This window comes from Calypte anna, chromosome 1 (genome assembly GCF_003957555.1).
Source record: "Calypte anna isolate BGI_N300 chromosome 1, bCalAnn1_v1.p, whole genome shotgun sequence".
Taxonomy (NCBI): domain Eukaryota; kingdom Metazoa; phylum Chordata; class Aves; order Apodiformes; family Trochilidae; genus Calypte; species Calypte anna.
Window position 1 is genome coordinate 98,749,781 of NC_044244.1, and position 19,840 is coordinate 98,769,620.

At 37.9% G+C, this 19,840-nt stretch overlaps 1 protein-coding gene across 1 annotated transcript in view; it reads right to left on the reverse strand.

Annotated features, from left to right (window-relative positions):
- Positions 1–19,840, reverse strand: part of ROBO2 (roundabout guidance receptor 2) — an 888,578-nt gene that overhangs the window by 408,559 nt on the left and 460,179 nt on the right. The gene's annotated exons all lie outside the window — the stretch shown is intronic.

Sequence of the window (19,840 nt, forward strand, 5' to 3'; positions counted from 1 at the left end):
GGAAGACTAAGATCAACAAATCCAGAAGTGTACTGCAAACATTAGTGTCAGAGAAATCATCAGAGGTCCATTTCCTTTTCTTATCTCTGCTCTCATCCTTTTCTTCACTTTACTTTTCCATGTCCATCTTCTTATCTGCAAATGCACTTTCCAACACATTTGCAGTATCCCTTGATCCCAACCAACGCTGCATTAAAATCCTGGGTGTGGTTACTGAGAGTTGAACACTTCCAGCATTTCTACACAGTGTATCTAACCAGGGATCTCAAACCCTGGATTATCCCCTGAGTGCACTTCAGGGGCTCAGTTCACACACAACATACCTTGGTAAGAATTTGGTTATACTTTTTAAACTTTTTTCCAGCCTTCACAACTATCAAGTCTATTAAGTACCAATAATACTGAAATTTCTAAAACACTGATTTTGTTGTCTCTACAATAGCAACATTGTGCCTTGTCCTGGACTCTTCTGCACAGCTGCTTCAACACACTGTTATTCAGCCCTTCTTTATTTCCTTCACACTCAATTGCCTTCCTCCTGCCTGGGGCAGGGAAGCAGCAGAAACTGAGAACAGTCTTCCACCTTCTCCAATGAAGGAGAAGGCCCTGTAAAAAACTCCAAGTGACAACCTTCCATTACAGCCCTTACCATCTAGTATAATTTTACTAGCACAAGTCATGGCATCCCAAATCTCCACCGAACTCAAAAAAATTCAGTAGTATCACAACACAAGCCAAATTTTGCAGTAGCCTTTTTCTGAAAAAAGATAATAATCCACTCACAATTGTTATGCACTTTATTACAGCTATTAACAGACAAATTGTAGAAAAAGAAAGGAAAAATTACTCATTTCTTTCTTTTTGCTGAGTTGGAAGAGACCCATCAGGATCATCAAGTCCCTGTGTAGGACAGCCCAAGAATCACATCATGTGCCTCTAAGTGTCATCCAAAAGCTTCTTGGACTCAGGCAGGCTTGGTTCTCTGACCACTTCCCTAAGGAGCTTGTTCCACTGCTCAACTGCCCACTGGGTGAAAAACCTTCTCCTGATATTTTCCAAACCTTCCCTGATTCAGCTTTCTACTATTTCCCCAAGTCCTGTCTTTGGTCACAGGAATGAAGAAATCAGCACTTGCCCTACCCTCTTCCCCTTGTGAGGAAGCTGCAGACTGCAGTGGGGTCACCCCTGAGCCTGCTTTTCTTCAAGCTGAACAACCTAAGTAACCTCAGCTGCTTCTCATAAGTCATCCCTTCCTGACCCTCCTGGCTCTCCTTTGGATTCTCTCCAAGAGCTTGATGTCTTTTTTATGTTGTGGTGCCCAAAACTGCACCCAGTACTCAAGGTGAGGCCGTACCAGTTCAGAGTGGAGTGGGACAACCACCTCACTTGAGCAGCTGGCAACACTGTGCTTGATGCATCTCAGGACATGGTTGGTCCTCCTGCCTCCCAGGGCACACTGCTAGCTCATAATCAGTCATCCATCAACCAGGACCCCAAGAAGTCCTGCAAAAACAGTGTCACCTAACAGAAAACCAAAGTCCAGCACTCCTAACCTCAGCATCAGTCATTAAGATATAGTTAAATGCTACATATTTAATTAGACTATACTAGCCTGATTAGCAGTTTTCCTGCAAAAAAACCCCACATCACTTCTCAAAAAAATAAAGTTGGTTCTCCTAATTCTTAGAATAGCTTAGGGTGGAAGTGACCTTTAAAGGTCATTTAGTTCAACCCCCCTTCAATTAGCAGACGCATCTTCAACTAGATCAGTTTGCTCAGAGCCCTGTCCAACCTGACCTCAAATACGTCTCTGTGCAAGTGTTCCAGTGTACCACTATCACTGTAAAAAAATTTTCTCCTTATATTTAGTCTTCACCTACCCTTTTACTTGAAACCATTACCTCTTGTCCTATGGCAACAGGCTCTGCTAAATATTTGGCCCCATCTTTCTTTTATGCTCCTCTTAATTGCTAGTACAGATCATCCTTTCTAGCATAGATCCTGAGAATCCTTTGGATGAATCTGCCATGATACTAGAATGGACTGAACTTCTTAAACACAAGGTGTATCAGCTTCTGCAGGTTAGTTAAACATTAGTCTCAGTTTTCTGATCATCAGTCTGAGTTTTAGATAATCAATTTTACACCAGTATCTTAATTATATTCAAGGCATTACCTATTTTAAATTATTGTCAATGCTTCAGTTACTTAAAAATTTATGAGAAAGTGAATAGGCATCCATTCTGGGGAGTGAAATCACATTTGGACTAACAGTTTGTTTTACTAACAGTCAGGTTATTAAACTACAGACTTGCCAAGGAAAAAAAGGGAATATACCACTGCTGCACAAATGGACTCTTTCAGTGGCTACCAGATTCTGTTTCCATTAGAGCAGAGGTATCCATACTCTGTACTGCCAGTGCAAGAAAACACACAATTTATTTTCTTTAAAATCTAACAGAATTTGCAGTTATAAAGTATCTCTAGATCATGACCCCTATACAAAACATTGAAAAAGACTGAAAACACCTTTAAAACAAAAGATGAAATATTTCACAGTACCAAAAAAAGCAAAACTTCCTATGTTGGCTAGAGACATGTATAATATTCTTAAGTCTACCAACTTATTTCAGTGTTTATTCTCAAAAGAAACAAAACCCCGCTAGTGGTAAAGAATTCCTACTAACAGTATAAAAAAAAAAAAACAAAACAGAAGTAGATGGATACAATTATATTTTGATAAACCGTTAGCACAGTAACAAAATTAGCAGTAAGATATAAAATACAAATCCAAAATATTAGTTTTCTTATATACAAATGTTTGTTGGTAATGTTCAAACTCAAAGCAGTACATTTAAAGGACAGATCATGTTAAATCCTGCAAAATCCTTCTCCCATAAAGAGTTAAACCTTCCACCATACTGAGCCCAATTCAAAACCCCTCCTCAGGTCATAATAGGACTAATTCTTCCTCTTCTGTCCTGATGTTTATCACAAAACTAATGCTTACCTCCCTCTATCCTAATTAAGCAATTTGTGGTCAAGAAAGGGTTGAGGTGTGGGCAGTGGGATGGTGCCAATCAGGAGGAGAAAGGCTCAGGCTGTGTTCTGAGGGGGGCTCATACCAGGCATTCCTGTGATGGCTGGCTGTACCTTCAGCTAGCTCGGGTTGCAAGTTATTTGCTTCAGTGTGCACTTAAGAGGGGGAAAGAAAAACACACATAAGAAATCAATCACAGAGCACAGCAGAATCCCTCCTTCAAAACTGAGCTGACCACATATAGGAGTTCCAGAAGGATACTCCAGTTCAGAAAGAACAAGCAAAATCCAAAACTTGACTCCACTGCCTCTCTTCTAGTTACATGCCAGAAAGTGACAGCTCTAAATGGTGTTTTCCTAGCTGAATTTTGTTTCTTTGACCAAGGCTTCCCTCCACCTCATCTCCCAGCATTCTTAGAAATAGAACCCAATACAGAAGGAACAGAAAAATTATTACCCTCTCTGAGCTATCTGGGCTGAAGATTTTACCTTTTCTTTTACTGGAGGATGGGATGGAACCGTGATCTACTCAAGACCCTAAACAGCTGAACTACCAATGCAGCCTCCTTCTCCATTCTTCACTCAAGGATCTCTAATACAGGAGTATTTCATGCATGCATAGAGAACGTGAATAACCCCTGTGTTTAAGAGTCCCTAAGCAGTCATTACTATGATGAACTGCAAGGTCTTCAAATTAGCTCTTAGATGATGTTGGGCAAAAAAACCACCTTTGGAAAAAATTGTAGGGTCTCTTGACTAATTGAAAGCTGCCATGAAGCTGCAACTACGAAAAGGAGAGCATTAACACTTACTTGAATACATACTTGCTTACTGTACATTATGGTTCCAATAGCTATTGCAGATGTGTGATCTTGAGGATATTAGTTTCATATATGCCTCATCAACTAACAGAGAAAGTCTTGGGCTCATGTTTTTGCTTATTACATCACAGTTATTTTAGTGAAAAGCTCCACAAAATGTTCCAGTCACTGCTTGCAGTAAATAAATAGTAAAATATTACATCATATAAGTCTGGATTTTATATTATTTCATTTTTGCTTCTACTGGTAGGTACAAGTCTTTCAACTTAAATGCAGAGTTTTTCTGTATTTCATAAAGCTTGTGCCTGAAATTCCTACAGTAAAGTATAATTTACACTCTACAGTTAATTAAAACTGAATAAAATTAATGATAATGAAATCCTGTATGAAATTGTTTGCTAAGTGTCAAGCCCACCTGTGCCTGATTAAGGCAGGCCCTAACTGTGCATGAGCAGGATTAAGGAGACAATAAAAGGTGAGGCTCAAACTCACAAGCTCAGCTCACACTGGAACTCACAACCTCGCAATGCTTGGCTTTAACTGCTGCTTTCAGCACTGCACTACCTTCATTGCTCCAGTAGAGCTCATCGCCATCAGGGTGAGGCTTGAGTGGCACAGCCGGCTAGCACACAGGAACAGGCAAACCCAAGCAATGCCAAGGCCACGGGTTTGAGACTCAGAAGCCTGCTTTCCCAGCTTTTTCCTATCTGACTTTATGCAAATAAAAAAGTTTTTCCTAAGTTGGTGTCTAAGGCTACTACTCCTTTTATACCCTTTCTGGAAGTTCACTTTTTTTTTTTTAACATTTCAAAGACATAGTCTAGGACAAAAAAAGAAAGCCAGGGATAGATTTTCAGCAATAGGACTAACACTACACATACCAGACATCATTCCTACTACAGAGCTGCCACCTACTAGTCTATCCTCCTTTCTGTTCTCAAGTTATTGATATTCAAAGGAAAGTTTAAAATATGATGCAATGTATTCATACATTTGAAAGTTTTTCAGTTCAATAGTTTTGACAGGTCATACTTAACAGGTGTATTATATATTTAATTCAGAAAAAAAGGAATGCCTGCAAAACAATAGAACTTGAAAGACAAGTTCATACCATATACTGTACTATAAAACAGGAGTAGAATAAAAAAACAACCGTAACCAGTTATCCTGACATTTCAAAGCTCATGTCTGCTACAAGTGATAGCAATCAATATTGTGTCTGAGAGATTATTAGCTTGTTCTGTTAGCATTTAGAATTTTTCTTGTAAGAGTTTTGCCACCAACACTTTTTCTCCCTCAGACAGAGCAAAAGGCCTGCTTATTAGGAAAAGAAACAAAGCAAAAAAAAAGCAATAGGAAAAAATTATCTCCCGCAACAGGTAGTAATAGATGTAGGAAGGACCTGAATATATTTGATTTTACTTAGAGGAGAGTACTAAAGATATATTTCAATGCCAAACTTTCTTTATGCTAAGTCTTGGGTTATTTTCACTGCACAGAAAAAGAAAAATCTCTCTGAAATTAAGGTATTAGAAATTCAATTTTAAAAATAATGGGTTTTAAGGACAGCATGTATAAGTACAACAGTCTCTGCACAGTATTTTTTTGGTTATGTAGGAACTGGGGGTGGGTGGCTAACACTGTGGAGGGCTCAGCTGCCACCCAGCATAACCTGGACAGGCTGAAGAGCTGGGCAGAGAAGAACCTAATGAAGTTCAACAAGAGCAAGAGTAGGGTCCTGCACCTGGGGAAGAACTCCAATCATCAATAGGAATGGACCTGCTGAAAAGCACGTTGGAGACAAAGGATGTGGGGGTCCTGACACTAAATTACCCATGAGCCAGCAGCGTGCCCATGTCAGGAAGACCAACGGAGTCCTAGGTTGCATAAGGAAGAGTGGCAGCAGTGGTCATTCTCCGCCCTCTACTCTGCCCTGGTGAGGCCACAGCTGGAATATTGCATCCAGTTCTGGGCTCTGTAGATGAAGAGAGACAGGGAACTAGGGGAGAGAGTCCAGCAGAGGACAACAAAGATGACTGGGGGATTGGAGCATCTCTCATGAGGAAAGGGTGAGAGAGCTGGGACTCGTTAGCCTGGAGAAGAGAAGGCTGAGGGGAGACCTTATCAATGTCTGCAAGTATCTAAAGGCTAGGTGCAAAGAATATGGAGCCAGACTCTTCTCAGTAGTCCCCAGACAGGACGAGGGGCAACAGGCACAAGCTGGAACATAGAAAGTTCCATTTTAACACAAGAAAAAACTTTTTTACTAGGAGGGTGACAAGGCAGTGGAACATGCTGCCCAGGGAGGTTGTGGTGTCCCCTTCTCTGGAGATATGCAAAACCCACCTGGAGGCAGCCCTGTGTAAAGCGCCCTACGTGATCCTGCTTTAGTGCGAGAGTTGGACTACATGATCTCTAGAGGTCCCTTCCAACGCTGGTAATTCTGTATTTCTGTGCTCTGTCACATGGTCTGGCTTGGGTTCTTTTATCCTTATACAGATTCTAACACTTCTGATTGAGCTAACATTAAGCTTGAAAATAATACATTCCTGCAGCTACTCAGTTAAATCTACAGAAAGTCAGTGTTACTGTTCATTTTTCTGCTTCTTCATATGCCTTGTTCCACTTAGGAAGTACTTGTGAGAAACACTTACTACACATATCTGTTAGATATAATGAATAATTCTGTGCTGCTTTCATTACCCTTTTAACCACAGAATTGACTGAAAGCAGAGATCTCAAAAAGAGATAGAGTCAGTCACATCCTAGTCTGAACAAAGGATACTGTAAAAAAATTCAAAATAATGAGAAAACTCAACTGGAGTACAGGCTGATGTATTGTCATCAGGCTGATTATCCTAGATGCATTTCTCTAGGCAAAGTGACATGGGAAAGAGTACATTCCAAAAATTTGTACTTTACAATCTTTCCTTCTCTGAGATTTGGCAGATGAAAACAGACTTCAGGGATACAGCTGTTCAAGGTAAGGTTCTTGTTCAAGGCTGCATCAGGTATGACATGGTTCTCAGAAAACTCTTTCTTGAGCCAAATCATTAAACAACACATCCTAACTTCCTTGGGATGTGTATCTGCAAATAAGCCACCTTTCCTACAGGGCACATCTGCCAAGAAAGCATAGTAGACAATGTTGACAAGAGAGATCAATAACTGTCATTATAACATTGCATCAAATGTTACTGGGAAACTGATTCTACTAAGCTTCTCTTTTATGAAATTGTGACTTTGCAAAGTAAGGTGTAATCAACTTTAATTGCTTAAAAAAAATGTTAATGGAGATAAACAGTATGGTAATAGGAGGTTTAACGTGGAAAATAATCCAGTGCCACAGTATATTTCTTCTATGAAATTATTTCAGAGGAAGCACTCCAAAACTGCCATGAGGACTTAAAAAACAAAGAGGAACAGTAAACTAAAATAAATTTCTGTTCTTTCTCCTCACACACCAAAATACAAGTAACACAATTTAATTTTGGGTGGGAGGCGTGAAATGATAATTAAAAAAAAAAAAAAAAAATTTACAGGCCAAAAATCAGAATGGCCAGCAGAGCAGAAAAGTTCTGTGTGGTTTTTAATAGTGTAAATTGCATCTTGAGTAAGAAGTTTGCTATAGGATCATTTCTCACATAATATAAAACAACAAAACCTATACCTCCCTTCTCATATGGTACTTTGCAGAGGTACACTCACACTACAAATAGGTTAGATACATTACTTCACCTTACATCTCAATGCTTATGCTCTCTTTGCTTTGTAATTTTTTTTTTTTGCAGTGTTCTACCCCTTTCAAAACCTGCTGCATTCCAGCACACTGCTTGTTGTGGAACACAGCACATTAATGTAGTGTAACGAGGCAACCAGGTGCCACTAATTGCCAGGGAGTGAGCATGAGCTTGTGTCAAGCCCACCTGTGCCTAATTAGGGCGGGCCCCCACTGCGCATGAGTAGGACCAGGGGGCCAATAAAAGGTGAGGCCTAAGACACAGCTGGGGCTCACTCCTGAGCAAGCCAGCAGAGAGGCCAGTTACTCTTGCAGCAACAGCACCGATCTGGGCTAGTCAGCTCTGAGAGCCATAGGCTTAGAGCATTGCTCGTGAGTCTCTGCTGGAACACCTCGTTGGACCTTGAAGTGCTGTTCCCTAAGAGAGGTTCGTCTTGCTACACATTAAGGTTCTAATTATGAAAGGAGTGAGTAGCAGCATTTATCCCTGAAAACTGGTATATACATTCACCCACAAGTGGGCCATTTTTTTCCCCCAAGTGAAAAGTGATGTTTTAAGTACAAGTCACTGCTTCAATTAGAAAGTTACATTGATTTGTTTGTTGCAACACAGTATGTTTTAGAGTTCAGTCAAGAAGTAAAGCATCTGCCATGCTCCCCGGAAACACAGACAGCTACTTACTTAATAGCACACTGTTACTTAATAAAACAAAAGAAACCCCGAGACCTCACACACACAATAAAAAAAAAGCTCCCACTAAAAATCAATAAATTCAAACCGCCCTTACTAACACTTTTCTTTCCCCCCCAAAAAAAACACTGGCTTCTGAGATTGAAATAGCTGTTTCACATCAGCTGTAGGGCTTCATTAATGTTCACTGCATAGTGAGATGACAAAAATCACTTAAAAATGAAAATGATAGGAGGAGATGAAGAACGATTCCAGCTACAAAAAGCAGAACAAATGAAAAGGCTTAAGTGTATATATGTCTTTGTATTTACACGCTGTGTGTAGACATATACCATGTCTATGTTTATTTATATAAAATATACACACACACACACATATGTGCCAGATGACCTCCAGAGGAGCTTTCTAATCCATATTGTTATACAATACACACACAGCATGGAACAAAGCATCAAAAAGAGAGTAAGAAGGGTTTTTTCTTCTTTTCATCCAGTAGAGCTTAAGTACAACAGCTCTTCCCTTGGGACCCTTTCAAAACCACTCTAGAATTTAGCAATGCAAAGTGTAAGTGGATGCCTGACTTGATCAAACATCTAGCCCTTCTTCAGGTCAAGGATGGAACAAAAAACAACAGACTTTGTTTATAGGTCATTATACAATTAGTATATTATCATCATAGCACTGGGGAACTAAAAATGGCTACTTAACAGCCAGTCAAAGGCAAGTTTTTTTATCTCACCACATACCACTGTAAAAACCAATAGTGAATTAGGAGAAAGTAAATGTTATACTTTTGACACAGAAGAGTTGATAAGCACAGGCTCTCCAAAGTCTAAAACTTTCTAATGATAGATGATAATGACCATCCAGGATATGCTTTAAAAATAAATTATTTAAAACCTTTAAAAATTTGTAAACATGAAAATATATCTATTTTACCAGTATTAAACTGAAATAACATCTGCAGAAAAAGCTTTCAAATTACAATCTGGTCCAGATCCCTTCAAGAATCATGAATCAAATAGCTATCAGATTAGAATTCAATTGCCAAAATCTGTGGCATTAGACTACTTTGTAAAGAAAATACAAACTCCACAAAATCAAAGGTGGTGGTGTAGAAATTAAAAACTTTCAACTTGTCTTCAAAAATCTTAATTGTCTGACTTCTAACTTTCATATAAATATTCTTATATACAAGTTAAAAATTCCACAGTATTGCTTCATTAGAAACAATTATGAATCTTGTCTGTATTTTAATGATAATTAATAAAATACCTTTACTCCACAACTCAACTGTAATATCAATCTTGGCAATATTTTCAGTAAGCTCCACAGTTCTGACACCAGCTTTTACAGAAGACTATACAAAGACCTCATTCAAGGAAACTTACTTTCTTACCGCTTCCTTTGTCTTTATATTGATGGAAATCTCTCTGGTATTATTAACAATCTAATACCCTAAAACCTGAAAATAAAAAGTCTGATACCTCACAGCTAGACAAACTCTGAAGCTGCATGTAGACAGACATACCTTAAGTAATACCACTTTTGAAATCAGGAGCACTACAGGTTGGTCCACTCATATTTCAACACAGCTATTCTCACATAGTGCAGCCTCGAAAACTCCTACTCAAGCAAATGTAAACAATTCTGGCAATGGAAATCAGGTCTGTGATTCCAAATATTGAAAAAAGAACATCAGGCAACAGTGATAGAAATCAGTATCATTTGACATATCCAAAGCAGTCTTGAAATAATATTTTGCAAAAGGATTCCTACTGTACACAGAGCAGACATTTAACTTTGAGTTCTAAATCACACCCTGCAGCCCCAAGGCTCCCACCCCATTCCTCTGCAACACACCAGGTGGGAATGACTAGGGAATTCCAAGTAGACAGCATCAATACTTCATTTAAAACTTGACCCAAACACCCTAAAATAAGCTTTTGTAAAGGTCTAAGTAACTATCAGCCAATTAACTCAGCAGTAATGCTCAAACTAAAGCTGAAAGTAACATGACAGATATCAAAAGCTCATTGTAATCTCTAGTTTAAAAATCTACAGATTACACCTTGTCCATTTGTCAAACAGTTTATCTTTGGAAACTTCAACTAATTATAGAAGTGTTTCCAAAATCCAAGGGTGAAAGCATAGATAAAGCTCTAAAAAGCAAGTTTATAATCTTACTTCTTCTAACCCCTTATTGGGCAAGTTCACCTTTATTTGCCCAGAAGCAGCAGACTTCTAGACTCACTATAAGCTTCATTTCAACTACGTCTCTGCAGTCTTGTAAAATGTCAATTTACAAGAATCAGGGAAATAAGTACAGGCAATACAAGGCTTAGGGGGACATTTGCAGATGCCTCTTCATTTTACCTTTTGTTAGCTTGCATTTTAAAGGCTTATTCAGACACCCAATATTTCAAAATAAAGTTTTTAAGAAAATTCACTTCTACCTATATGTCATGTTTATAAAACACCTTATATCCCCAACATAAAAGATCACAATTTTATACTAGTGCTTTATGGCAAGCATTTGTCTCTTCAGCATTTGAGGTTTTCTTGAAGTTTTTTAAAAATAAATATTTTACTGCAATAATGCATTTCTTACGTGCTTTAAACGATCAGACCACCAAAACGCCACATTTTTGAACAGTTATCACACTGATAACTGCGTTATCAGTGGCCATAGTATCAACTCAATTTGTAACTATAAGGAAGTTCTCACCCCTAATAATAGGGTGAGACATTTAAATTTGTGTACAAATATCTTATTATCTTAACTCTAGCTTCTTGTGCTGCATTTACGGCACATTTTTTAATAAATATATATATTCATATGCATACATATATATCACCTGACGAAGCATCTTTCAATAGGAGAATATTTTGAGTTCCCCTGTTTAATTTTCTTTTCTTTTTTTCCTTTTCTGTTCCACGCAGTTACACCTAGAGCTATTAGCACTTTAGATAGAAAGCACCAGTCCTGTGAATGGCTTTCTGGGACCTATTTCTGGCCCAGCTATACATTTGTAACTCTGATTTTGCTAGTGGAAGTCTCAGAAAGCAAGAATTACAGTATCTTCCTGCAGCATTATGTTACTCTTTATATGTTGAAAAAAGAATATTTTCTGAAACAATAATGTTGAAGCCAGGACCCAGAAATCTCTGTTGTCTACCCTAACTTTATAGGGATGTCTACCCTAACTTTATAGCAACTTTATAATTCTACTAATGCAACACATACTACTTCTAAGCAATCATCTCTCAGAGCTGTGGAATGGCTAGGGTACTGCTGTGACAAAGCCTTCTAAAAGCTTCTTTTCGGTGTGTAATTATTTAATCTGTGTTGCTCTACAGCAAAGTGCACTACACAAAGGCTAAGGAATAACAAAGCCTGGCACCACGGTAGGTTAATAAAAAAACAAAACAAAACAACAACAAAAAAACCACCCTGCAAACAATTCCTAGAAGATTACAAATTGTTTACTGTAGAGAAGTATACTAACGAAAATAGCAGTAACGGAAGTAAATGGAAAATAGAGGAAGTAGATTCCATCATCTCAGGTCACAACCTTTGACTTTTAAATCACTATCCTCAGTAAATATAATGAATGTTGTCTAGAAAAACTAATGAGACAAATTTCCATCTTCAAAACAGATTGACCCCAATCAACAGCCACTCACCCAGCTGCTTGTTCACCACCCTCTCCCACAGAATGGGGAGAAAGCAAAAGGTAGGCAAGACACACATGGATTGAAATACCAGTAGCTAAAAGAGCAAGAAAAAGATGTGCATACAAGCAAAGCAAAAAAAGAAGAATTCATTCACTATTCCGCATCAGCAAACAGTTGTCCAGCCACTTACTGGCAAGGAGGGCCTCAACATCCATAACTGTTGCTTGAAGACACAATTGCCATAACCACGAATGTGCCTCCTTTGTATTTATTTCCGTGAGTTTTTAGTGCTGAGCATAGTGTCATATGGCATGGAATATTCCTTTGATCAACTTGAGTCAGCTGTCCCAGCTATGTTCCCTCCCAACTTTTTGCCCACTCATGCCCCAATAAATCTAAAAAACTAAAAGATTTTTTTTCTTCAAAAATATTTTGTGGTTAACCTACTTTCTCCAAAACAGATGGGTATAATGTGAAACATTCTTGTAGATGTCTTTGGCATTTTAGGTTTCATCAGCAGAGTAGCAACATGTTTTTACACCTAATACTTTTCTCATTAAGCTGCAGCTGCAGTTGGCTCTCTGTGTGAAGCAGAATCAAAGCTTCCTTGCTACGTTTCGAAGCCAACAGTTCCACCATCAGCCAGTTTTGCAGACCTGAGGACAAGCCCTATGCCAGGTGTTTCATGTACAGCACTTTTCTTCCAGACAACTTTTTCTAACAGAAACTTATATCTGCACACATACTTGCAAATGGTCTTCATTTTTGCCCAGAGACCTGTCTCTCACTATTATTATCATAACTACATCTTGGTCATAAACCCAATGCAACTACAGAAAATAGATAGAATCTTATTAAAGCTGAGAGAAGGAGGCTTACAACTGATAGCAACTGAATTGGTGTGCTACAAGGATCAAAACAGGACTTTAAAAAACTATGCTACTGGACTTACGAAGAGAAATGTAATGCAAAACAAAGCAAAATAGATTTCATTTACACCCAAAGTAGTTTTTCATTAAGGAAAATGACACAGGTCTAGCATAACAGTCAAGTGCAAACTAGCTCAGCTAAAGAGAGATTTCCGTTTCTTGGCAGAGCAGCAAATCCTCAAGTAGAGAGGGGCTAGGGGTGAGATTCTTTTCCTCTGTAAGTAACTTAATGAATGAAGTACTAATTAACATTATGGCATTGATAAATGGAGAGAGAGATTAGGGATGTACTCGATATTCAGGCCTTCCCAGATGGACTGTCAAAGCCACATTAATTCCTATCTCATTGGAGCATCTGCTTCTCCCATAATCCATTGCCCCTTGGTACAAACAACACAAACTGTTGTGACTCAATTCGATTTATATCAATCTAATTTCTTTTAATCCAATTTGTATTCCAATCTACTACCTTCTAATCACTTAAATCTTCAGCCTCCATCTGGTAAATTTTCTCTCAAAATTAACCGAGCAGATGCCTCTGCAATTGTCTTCCAGAGTCAGGCTAATCATGCCCTCACAGAGGCCTACGGAGCCCGCTGAATGGCTACGTGACTTACAGCATTGCCCTTCTCATTACAAACATGGCAATGGAGGAAGGCCATTTTGTCTGTCATTAATTGGTTAATTTGCATAACACTGCCAGGGAAAGAGGCCTAGAAAACAAAAGCCAAGAGTAAAAAGCTTCAAGAAGGCAGCATAACATGCTCGTCATCTGTCATATGGCCATTACACTTTGAACTATCTATTGTTTAACGTAACAAATACAGAACTGGATTACAGCTAAATACATGACAAATATCTACATGCAATATTGGATTGTGTGATTTTTGGCACTGCTGCCATTGAACTTGCAGAGAGCAAGGGGGCTGTCCAAACAAAATTCTAATAAAAATGCATGAGGATATTAGAAAGCACATGGTTTTGACAGAGCCCAAAACTTCAACCCCTCTCTCTCTCGAATAACTGAAGGTAGATTCAGCAAAAAGCATTCACCTTTATATAAGTGTTCACATGATCATAGACTAACAACATTTTTTCAAAAGCTGTTATTTCGAGTACTGGGAAGGTAGATATGAAAATATTGCATGTGCCACATGTTTCCTAAGCAATGTTAAGTGAAAAGGAACTATAAAAAGACAACAGGTATTTACTAAATAATGAGGAAAGTGTAGGAAGGAACAGGCTAGGCCAGTTGAGGACATGCAAGAATAACCTCCCTATCACATGTTTGCAGGAAAGAGAGGAGGAAAGAAAACTCCCACTTAGCATCATGAACTACATTCTCACTGGCCACAACCACTTGAGTAATATCAGGTATTAAACAAGCTCACAGATTCAGAGGGAGGCATAGTGCTCTTTTACAACTATAGCTTCTATATAAATATATAGCTTCACACTTGTCAGAACAATATAAATCAGACTAACAGGAAAGGGTCAGCTTCCAATCTTCCTTCTAGAAAACCTAAAAACTTCAGTAATCCAAATTTTCAGTAGTTGGAAGATGACCTTACTGGGATGATTTGCCTGCAGTTTGCTACGGCTTCCTCCCATCCCCTCCATCTTTCACATACAAGAGGTTTTCCTACTCAGCTAATACGTGCCTAGTAAAATTTTCACGACCTAAGGATAGCAAACGCTATAAATACAACAGATCCAAGCCAGAGGATTCTGGAGAAGGAAAGGGAGGGTGCGCTTGGTTAAGGAGGGGGTGGAGTGGGCAGCCTTTCTTCCCCTCCCACAAGCTGTCAAGTCCTTCTGTGCACCACCCCTCCCTCATCCCTGCTAAAAACCTTCCTCTCTGTGCTTGCCATGACAGGTGGTCCGGATTTTCACTTAGAAAATCTGGCCACCCTATGTTTGCAACACCTCCCCGCTTAGTATCATCTGTGAATTTAATTAGCATGCAGTTTACCCACTTATTCAGATTATTAACGAAGATGTTAAACAAGACACAACCCAAATAAGAAAATCCTGGTGGCAAACCAATTGATGCCTGTCTTTAAATCCATTTCTTGCTATCAATTGTAACCCTTTATTTGCAGATGTAAACCAAAGGTTCACCTAGTATGGATATCCGAGCAAATTCGACATTTTTTTTTCCAGCTACAGGATTGTGGTATACTGCATACAGTACAATCACACTTAACTTGTATCCATCTCCGAAATCCTGGTTCTCATCTACTGCATATGTTGTTTCATCACAATAAAATATCTAGCCTCTTGCTTCTATTTCATCTGCCTTTCCTGAGCAACATACACAGAATCATTGCTAAATGCTGGACAGGAAAAAACCCACACCACTTAGGATTTCTTCTAGTGTCACAACCTAAAACCAATCTGTACAAAACTTGCAGAGAGAGACAGAATCATTAGATTGGAATAGATATAATATACTTAATTTCATAAATTGTGTTGGAAATGAGAAACTAGCAGAAGTGAGAACCATGCAAGGAATACATAGGGGAAAAAATTCTTAATTTTTATTCATTAAAAGTAATGCAGGATCACTGCTGAGTCAGTAGCTTCAATAAGGAGATTACAGTTTTATTCATCAGATAAACCAAACTACAATGCACTGCCTGTATATTGATATTTACGGTGTGAAATTAAAATAAACTTAATGGAGTTTCATCAATAAAGCCTATCACACTTTGGGAAAAGACAAACAAGAATGCCATAAGAGAAGCCTCCACACAGAGAAGACTTACAATTTGAGAAAACTTTACAGGATTTATCACTATATTTCCACACAGATATAAATATATGTATCTATATATGTAATACAAACACAGATACATACACACATCTTTATATATAAAACAAATGCAGCTTGTAACCCAGCATGTTAAGAATAGTCTTCTGTTTGCAAAGGTACCATAATATAAGAAACAAGTTAACATTTGAATGTTCAGGTGCAAATCCTCCCCAAAATTGTGGTCACACACAACCATGTGAAAAAAGCTTTTTCTGGGTTTATCTTTGTGGTATTTTTCTTCTAGTCCTTCTTTAGAAAACTTCTGACTAGTCACAAAAATTTACCTCAGAGCAGTTCCAATGAAACTAATTAACACTTTAGAATCTCCCTATAATTATTTCAAATAACAAACAGGACAGCTCTACACCTTCCACTCTGGCTGCTCTGTAGTACACAGCACAAAACAAGACATCCTGATCTTCCCAGGTAATACCACAACAAAAGTGAAGGAAATAATTAAAAAAGCACATCAGATTTCTCCCTTTAATCAACTTGATATTCTGACAGGTTACAAATTGTCTAAGTGGAGACTAAAATTAACTTCAGTCTATACATTCAGTTTACACCCAAGTAAAATTGAGACTCAGATCTTAGGCAGAAGTATGCAGCTTCCTTTTACTGCCCAGTGGCTCTTCCATTTCTCAGTTGGTCTTAAACATAAGATTCCAATAGCATGCCTTCATAATATGTGCTTTTACAAACAGATGGAGAACATAATTTATGTGAAAGACATTTTTTAATCAAAATAGTAGTAAGTCAAAACATAGAGGAGGGGAGCATACAAAGCACTGTCAGCACATTTAGAAAAATAATGGAAACAGTAATTTTTACACACTAATAATTCTCAAGCAAGTCTGTTCGTGGTTACATCTACACTACATACCGTTGCTTATTTTTATAACTGTAAACATTTCATTCAGATTTTATAAAACTAAGCTCAGTTTCATAATAAATGGCATCTATGAAGTCTGCATTAAACAAAATCATGGATTTTTTCCTTTACTCACTCAGAAAGCACAAGACCCCATACTTACACTCAAAATCTGCATTATCATTGAATAAGTAAACACAAGAATGAGTTTAATTGCAACATGACTAAAGGTTTGGTAGAAGTATTTTCTGAAATTTATTTTTTTCTCCTCCTGAACAGCTCTTTCTCAACAACCCTTTTATCTTAAAGTTCTCAGTTCAGCTGTCTAACAAACATGAATAAGCTTTCTTGATAGAAATGGACAAAGAATTCAGCTCCAGCGACTCATACCATCCTAATATAGCTTTTAAGATCAGTAGGAATAAGAAGAACCATAAGCACAAGCCTCTACAATGCCTACAGAAGGAACATACAGCCTTACATCAGACATTTAATATTACATGGCCTGTCTCACGGACATTTATGTCACTCTGCAATCAGTGAGGTAGGAACAGAATTTTTTTTCTCTTTCATATTACTTGAACAATGCAAATTGTCACTTATTTTCAGAATGTAGGTGTGCAAGAACTATTTGAAAACTGAAACATGCACACCTAACTTCCACTGAGTGAAAGTTGTATTTTTAAATAATTTGTGTTTTACAATAAAAATGAAAAAAACCAGACTGGTGACCTATGTGGTGACCACAAGAGACTTCCACTCTTTAGATCAGACATCACTACACATTGGCTAAACATGTTCAATCTGGGGATATTGCAAATACTCACAGCAAGAAGAGGGGCAGTGTTTACAGTCATTAACAGAAGTCAAAACACTGAGGGAAGCATCAATGCCACAGCTGCTTGTTCCTCCACACCAAAGAAACGGTTGGTGTTAATGTACGATTAAGAGCCAAGAGGAATGCAAAAAAAAAAAAAAAAAAAAAAAAAAAAGAAAAAAAAGTGTATGCAGGTGGCAGAGGTCACTGAGGGATAGTATAAAGGAAAGAGGGGGTCAAGTTACTATCCAGAATGCATCCACAGGGCATAGCCATATTTTAAATCGGTTTATATAATAGCCATGCTTGTATTGATTTGATAAGGTCTTTCTGCTACTCAACACACCAGGAAGAGCTACATCAAAGACTGAGCTGTGAAACCAGGTCCTGTACCCTTCCCTTACACAGGGTACAGAGAAAAGACAGGACATATTCTAAGTGCTTCATTAGCCTTGCTTCATTAGCTTCATTTCACTGGGGAAATGTTTGTCACTGAAACATCATCAATGAGAGACAACATCCATGTGAAAGTATGGTTGCAATGCACTTGACGGTACACTATTTTAGTGTATCAGACCTCTGAAGAAGTTTTCAAAGATAATTATTTGCTGTAAGTAACACCAACATAACAAATTAAATACAGACACTCTAGTACGCAATCAGAAAAAAAAAAAGCCAATTGTGCCTTAACACCATCAACTTCACTGAAGCTAATGCCTTAAATGAAGGTGAGATCATTGGCAACAGTTCTCAAGTCTAGCCTCTTTGATACTTGCAAAGCAGTTTACAAAATTCTTCTCCTGGTATATCTGTAATTGTCACTGCATGCTCGTTCAGCCATTTGCCTCCCTCCTCCAGAATGATAAGAATAATAGCTAAAGTTCAGAGGGGCAGAAACAAACAATAAGGGTCATTTTAAGTGCTAAGGTCACGCCCTACGTTTTGGGGCAGGGGAGGTAAAGAGTTACAAGTTACCAGTGACCCCCGGAAAGGAAGTTACTTAATATTCATATTGACAGAAAAGAAGAAAGGATTAATCATCTGGAATTAGCATTTTCATTGAGGAGCTTGGCCGAGTCTTGTGTTCTACTTTGAGAAGAAGATGGCTGTTTCACACTTGCATTTTACATCTCTCATTTATCGAAACATTGCAGCTTGCTCCTAACTGTCATTAATGGATGAATAATGAAAGACTTTACTTCAGATTAATCATGCAGCTCCCTTGATCTTTCATTGCCTGAATGTGTGTCTGAAGCTCTCTTTTTTAAAAATTATTATTATTATTTTTAATTCATGTGGGATAAAGAAATCTGTTTAATTAGTTTTCAAATCTATTAAGGAAAAATTGTCTCTACTAGAATAGCATCACCTAGTATTTTCACCTCACAGTGTCGCAGTACCAAGGTGCACTATTATCTCCGAAATTGTGTAGCGTTTATGTTCATTTCAAGCCATTTCTGACTTTACAGAAATGAATGGTTAAAAAAATCACCACTTCAGTGATCTAACATAGAGAAAAAAGGTGTAAAATTAATTGAAACAATGACTATATACGGATTTCATAATTATTATTATAAAGGAAAACCACAATTCACTGTTGTGATGGTTTAGAATCACGTCCAATTTCTTGTAACAATCCTTACAGTATTTCCCCCCAACTCTTGCCTTTCTGTGATGTCTTCCAAGCCTCATATGCTATAAAATACAAGATTTACCTTTCAATTTCAGATATAAGCCAAACTGTATTAAAAGTTTTCCACATAGTGACACAACAATTAGTACAGAATATATAACTACTTAATGGAATCAGATAATTTATAAAAAATAAGCTCTGGAAAATTCCCCCCATCAGACCCTAAATACACCATCTACTTTACGATCATGCTTAAAGAGAGCAGAAAACAACTGACTGCAGTTGTACAGAATTTCAGGACAGCAAAAACAGTTGCAAGTGATCAGGCTTCACCTAAAAGTACACACTTTGATTAAGCATTCCACATTTTATTTGTGTAGCTACAGATGGTCTTCATGGTTAGAAAATCATCCAGTTTTACTGGGCAGAGAGGGTAAAAGGAACCCACTATCTTCCTTCTCTCAAAATCTCTAGAACAATCCTAACTGATACATCACAATTTTTTTTCTCATGCCTTCAGCAGTCCTTTCCATGATCTGCATCTTCCTCAGAGCCTATCAGCCTAACAATCATGACAATATGACATATTTCTCTACACTAAGTGCCTCAAACATCATGCATAGAAGAACGTTTTAGGACATAGTGGATTTGTCTGCCCATAACCAGTTGAGGGTGATTACAGAAATCAGCATGCTTTCTTTTATTATCTATTAAGCATTTTCATTCATCAGCTACAGAGTGACTCTAACTTTTTTCAGTCCACTTTAAAATTACTTAAATGGCAGGTACCCTCTTATCAGAGGGTTCC